The 6000-nt window shown below is 46.6% G+C and overlaps 1 protein-coding gene across 2 annotated transcripts in view; it reads left to right on the plus strand.

Moving 5' to 3' along the window:
• Positions 1 to 5505, plus strand: part of MILR1 (mast cell immunoglobulin like receptor 1) — a 28479-nt gene extending 22974 nt beyond the window's left edge. Inside the window, exon 10 of one of the 2 annotated variants that reach the window (XM_054535691.2) lies at positions 4543 to 5505. The gene's annotated coding sequence lies outside the window, so the exon portion shown is untranslated. The remainder of the gene's footprint in view (positions 1 to 4542) is intronic. The other variant, XM_054535692.2, reaches the window with a different exon arrangement.
• Positions 5506 to 6000: the final 495 nt, after the last annotated feature.

Consider the following 6000-nt stretch of genomic DNA (forward strand, 5'->3'; position numbering starts at 1 on the left):
TTCCACAGTGGTTGAACTAGTTTACAGTCCCACCAACAGTGTAAAAGTGTTCCTATTTCTCCACATCCTCTCCAGCACCTGTTGTTTCCTCACTTTTTCTTGCAAAGCTTCTAAGGCAGCTAAGAGAAGCCAATTAACTTCACAATCCACATAATTAGCATTGCCCCAAACCTTTCAAGTGCTGGAATGCTGGCGTCCACTAGTGCCTCATTTCTTTCTCAACCTCATTCCACATGGCAAGGGAAGGTCTTAGGAATTATGGAGCTGTGGCGTGCTAAGGGTTCTCACTGCCTACCTATCACCAGCAAGGGAGTCCTTGTTGCCATCCATCCCTAGGGGGTAATTTTGTTCCCTGAGGCTGCTTTCTAGGGCCTTCTGGTCCCTTGTTTTATCCTGGACTAGACCTGAAAGCAGAGCCTGAAATAAGGCCCTCTATGCAAATCATTTATGTAGGAGGTGGCCCTAGGAAGCAGGCCCAATGCGCCACGGGAAAAACCAGTACCAGGGTGTTTTGCTGAGTTGAGCACTGTGGTGGGCAGCTGGACGTGAGCCCACTGGAATCTTCTGAAGAGCCCAAGAGCCTCTTCTCAGTATTGTCCACTTGAGGATTGATAATGAGAGGCATTTATCCATTGGTGTCCAACCCTCACTGGTTGAGGATCACCCCAGGAAGCGACACCTCCCCCACTTCTAGACTAGCATGTGGGTATTCCAAGCAGGCTTACCTCAGTGTCTCACCCCAGGCACTGCAAACACCCCAGGACAGAAAGTGAACATGTGTATTGTGCAATTGAAGCAAGACACTATCAGTGCAAAATGAGTAGACCCTCAGATGCTGCTGGGTCAGAGGGAAGGCCCAGGGATATGACACAGGACACAGAGGTGGCAGATACACCACCTCCCAACATTTCCTCTATCACAACAACTACAACAATGGCAACAACAGGGGTGGGTGTGGTGGCTCACACCTATAATCCCAATACCCTGGGAGGCCAAGGCAGAAGGATTGCTTGAGCCCAGGAGTTCAAGACTAGCCTGGGCAACTTGGCAAAACCCTGTCTCTACAAACAATACAAAAATTAGCCAGGCGTCACTGCCACTAAAATTAGCATGTCTGTAGGCCCAGCTACTCAGGAGTCTGAGGTGGGAGGACTGCTTGAGCCTGGGAGGTCGAGGCTGCAGTGAACCGTGACTGTACCACTGCACTCCAGCCTAGGCAAGAGAGTGAGGCCCTGTCTCAATAGATAAATAAATACATTAATTAATTAATTAAAAATGACAACAGTAATATCTGATATGTATTGAGCTTATAGCATGTTCCAGGTACTGTTATTAAGTGCTTTGTGTACCTGTCCGCATATAGTCCCACAATACCTCTTTGGGGCAGGTACTCTTTTTTTTTTTTTTTTGAGATGGAGTTTCGCTCTTTTTCCCCAGGCTGGAGTGAAATGGCGCGATCTCAGCTCACTGCAACCTCTGCCTCCTGAGTTCAAGTGATTCTCCTGCCTCAGCCTCCTGAGTAGCTGGGATTACAGGCACATGCCACCACACCTGGCTAATTTTGTATTTTTAGTAGAGACGGAGTTTCACCATGTTGGCCAGGCTGATCTCGAACTCCTGACCTCAGGAGATCCACCCGCCTTGGCCTCCCAAAGTGCTGGGATTACAGGTGTGAGCCACTGCGCCTGGCCTGGCCTGGGGCAGGTACTGTTATTTCCCTCTTTTCATACAAAAAGCAACTGATGCACAAGGTCATTCAGCTAACACCTGTTGGAAACAGGAAAGGGACTCAGATCTGAGTGACAGCAGAGCCCACACTTCTTTTCCTCTTTTTTTTTTTTTTTGTGAGACGGGGGCTCACTCCCTTGCCCAGGCTGGAGTGCAGTGATGGGATCACAGCTCATTGCAGCCTTGACTTTCCAGGCTCAAGCAATTCTCCCACCTCAGCCTCCTGAGTAACTGGGACCACAGATGCACGCCACTATGCCTGGTTAATTTTTGTATTTTTGTAGAGACAGGGTTATGCCATGTTGGCCAGGCTGGGCTCAAGCAATCCTCCCACCTCAGCCTTAAGCCCAGGCTTAAGCTACTGGGCTCAAGTAATCCTCCCATCTCAGCCTCCCAAAGTGTTGGGATTACAGGTATGAGTCACCATGCCGGGCTAAGCCCACACTTCCAACCACTACCTTGTTAACATTGCAGATGGACACCTGGATATTCAGGGCTTATCTGATCAGAAAAGTCATCAGATCAGAATTATCAAGATCAGCAAGGATGCAGGGACCTGGGGCCCACACATGCTCACTGAAGATGCCCCTTTGTCAAGGGGCAAAGCCAATGGGAGGAAAGTGGGAGAGAGATCAGCCAAACAGGCAGAAGGAAGCACCGTCATGAGTTGCTTAATGACAGAGATAGGGTCTGATAAATGCGTGTCATTAGGCAATTTCACTGTGTGCACATCAGTGTATTTACACAAACCTAGTTGATGGTAACCTATTGCTTCTAGTCTACACACCTGAAAGCACGTTACTGTACTGAATACTGGAGGCAATTGCAGCACGATGATATTTTTGTATCTAAACATAGAAAAGGTGCAGTAAAAATATGGTATTATTTTAGGGGCCACTGTCACATACCTGGTTTGTGGTTGACTGAAACGTTGCTATGCAGTGCGTGACTGCCTCTGAAAAATGCATGCAGAGGAGGAATGGGCATTTGGGCAATGGTTATGGACAAGGAGGTAGATTATGTGGGTGTTCAGGCCTGTAGGCAGGATTCATGATTGTGTGAGGCCAGGGGACGTCCAGGCAGGCACAAGAACATATGTTGGCACATACAGGCCCTGGCCAGGTGGTAGAATCTTTTTTTTTTTTTTTTTTTTTTTGAGACAGAGTCTCTCTCTGTCGCCCAGGCTGGAGAGTGCAGTGGCGTGATCTTGACTCACTGAAACCTCTGCCTCCCAGGTTCAAGCGATTCCCCTGCCTCAGCCTCCCGAATAGCTGGTATTACAGGCATGCACCACCACACCTGGCTAATTTTTGTATTTTTTGATAGAGATGGGGTTTCACCATGTTGGCCAGACTGGTCTCGAAATCTTGACCTCAAGTGATCCACCCACCTTGGCCTCCCAAAGTGCTGGGATTACAGGTGTGAGCCACCGCACCCGGCCAGGTGGCAGAATCTTGACTCCGAGAGAGTTCTGACAAAAGAAATAAAATATCATCGCCTTGAAATAATATTTAGCATTTTAAAGGTAAGCTTTCTCCATTCACACTTTTGACACCAAATGTGTGGGTTTTTTCCACACCGGAAATCAATTCTCCAACTCTCTGGACACCAATAATTCAATCCTGACATTAACTATCAGGAGTTACTATCAGACCCCATAGGTTAACGGCTCAGTCCTACAAGACTGACCCCCAACTCAGATGCCAATCACAAGTCGAGGCCTCACATACTTCTGACCTACCACCCCCTCCTCGGGCTGGATAACTTGCTCAAATGGCTTGCAGAACTCAGGAAACCAGTTTCATTACTACTACTGGTTTATTATAAAAATGTAAAGACCAGGTGTGATGGCTCACGTCTATAATCCCAGCACTTTGGAAGTCCGAGGCAGGTGGATCACTTGAGTTCATGAGTTTGAGACCAGCCTGGGCAACACGGTGAAACCCTGTCTCTATTAAAAATACAAAAATTAGCCAGGCATGATGGTGCACACCTATGGTCCCAGCTACTCGGGAGGCTAAGATGAGAGGATCACTGGAGCCCAGGAAGTCGAGGCTACAGTGAGTTGTGATCCCGCCACTGCACTCGGGCCTGGGTGACAGTGAGACCCTGTCTCAAAAAAACAAAAAGGCATAAAGGATGCAGATGAGGAGGTGCACAGGGCGAAGTCCAGAAGGGTCTCAAGCACAGGCGCTTCTGTTCCCGTGGCATGGGGAGTGCCACCCTCGGGGCATGCGGATGCATTCACCAGCCCGAAAGCTCTCCCAGCCCTGTGGTTTAGGGGATTGGGGGGTTTCACCATGTTGGCCAGGCTGGTCTCGAACTCCTATCCTTAGATGATCCACCTGCCTCAGCCTCCTAAAGTGCTGGGATTACAGGCCTGAGTCACTGCACCTGGTTGACTGTTTCTTTACTTTGTGGCCCAACAATATATTCCAGGTTCATCTTGTCCTTGTCTTGACCCAGCTCTGGAGTCAGCTGTATTTCCAGGAGCTCTACTTCCTTTAAGAAGAGCTCTGTATTTAGAAACTGGGGCCTGAGTGCGATCTTGGCTCACTGCAACCTCTGCCTTCCGGGTTCAAGCAAATCTCCCACTTCGGCCTCCCAAGAGTAGCTGGGACTACAGGCGCACACCACAACGCCCAACTAAATTTTGTATTTTTTGCTAGAGACGGGGTTTCACCATGTTGGCTAGGCTGCTCTTGAACTTGTAAATTGTATTTTGATTTTATATTGTTGTTATGTAGAAATAATCTTTTTGGTTGATTCTGTGTCCTGCATCCTTGCTAAATTCAATTTTAATACTATCTGTAGATTTTCTTACAGTCTGGAGACCAGAAAACTACTGTTGTGACTGTTGTGTTGTTGCCTCTGCCACAGCTGCCTCACACCCAGAAACAAGCCCACAGTGGAGGAGGAGAGCTTTGCCACTGCAGACATTTGCTTCTCAGCCACAACATTTTGCTTTCCAAACCCCAGCCTGGGCACCTCATTGGTGGAAGATACTCACATCCCTGATCCCAGGAATACAGTGACTATAATTTTTTAGGTTTCTGACCCCACCAAATAGGAGGATGGTTAAGATGTGGCATGAAACAGCCCATTAAAATATCTACCACACTAGCCAAAATATCAATCAAGAGTGAGGGTAATACACATTTTAAAGCAAAGACTGAGAAGGTTATCCAATCACACATTCTCACTGAAAGAACTCCTAAGAACTAAATGATGTACTTTATGAAGAAGGAAACTGAATACAGAAAAAGTGTGTAGGATTCAAGAAGCATATGAGGAAACATAAATGAGAGAGTTGCATAAGGTTCAGAAACATTATAAATTTATCATTATTTTAAAAATGTGGGCCGGGCATGGTGGCTGATGCCTGTAATCCCAACACTTTGGGAGGCCGAGGCTGATGGATCACTTGAGCACAGGAGATCAAGACCACCCTGGGCAACATGATGAAACCCCGTCTCTACTAAAAAATAAAAACATTGGCTAGGTGTGGTGGTGCATGCCTGTAGTCCTAGCTACGCAGGAGGCTGAGGTGTGAGGATCACTTGAGCCTAGGAAGCAGAGGCTGCAGTGAGCCGAGATTGCACCACTGCACTCCAGCCTGGGTGACAGAGCAAGACCCTGTGTCAAAAAAAAAAAAAAAAAGGCATGGTATTTGTATATGATTGAACAAGCAGAACAATGGAACCTGGGAGGTCAAGCATTTTAAAGGTAAGCAGCAAGTCCGGATGTAGTTCTAAATATATATAGTAACTTAGTATAGGATAAATACGGCATCTTAAATCAATGGGAAAAAGATGGATTATTCAACATATTGTAAAAACTTGAGAATCACATTAAAAAAGTTGGACCCCTACCTCATTCTTTACAACAAAATTAATTCTGATAGATGTAGTCACAGAAGTGCTAGAAGAATATGTGGGGGATTTAAAAATAATCTTGAAGTGGGGAGGACTTTTATAGGTATGACTCACAATCCAGAAGACATAAAGGATTGTTAAATTTAATTAGATAAATCATTTAGTTAGATGAAACATTTTAAAATTACATTTAGAAATCATAAACTAAATCTAAAGAATAACTAGGGGCTGGGCGCAGTGGCTCACGTCTGTAATCCCATGGGGCAGGTGGAGCACCTGAGGTCAGGAGTTTGAGACCAGCCTGGCCAACACGGTGAAACCCCGTCTCTACTAAAAACACAAAAATTAGCTGGTGTGGTGGCACATACCTGTAGTCCCTGCTACTGGGGAGGCTGAG

The sequence above is a fragment of the Pongo abelii genome, chromosome 19 (assembly GCF_028885655.2).
Source record: "Pongo abelii isolate AG06213 chromosome 19, NHGRI_mPonAbe1-v2.0_pri, whole genome shotgun sequence".
NCBI lineage: Eukaryota > Metazoa > Chordata > Mammalia > Primates > Hominidae > Pongo > Pongo abelii.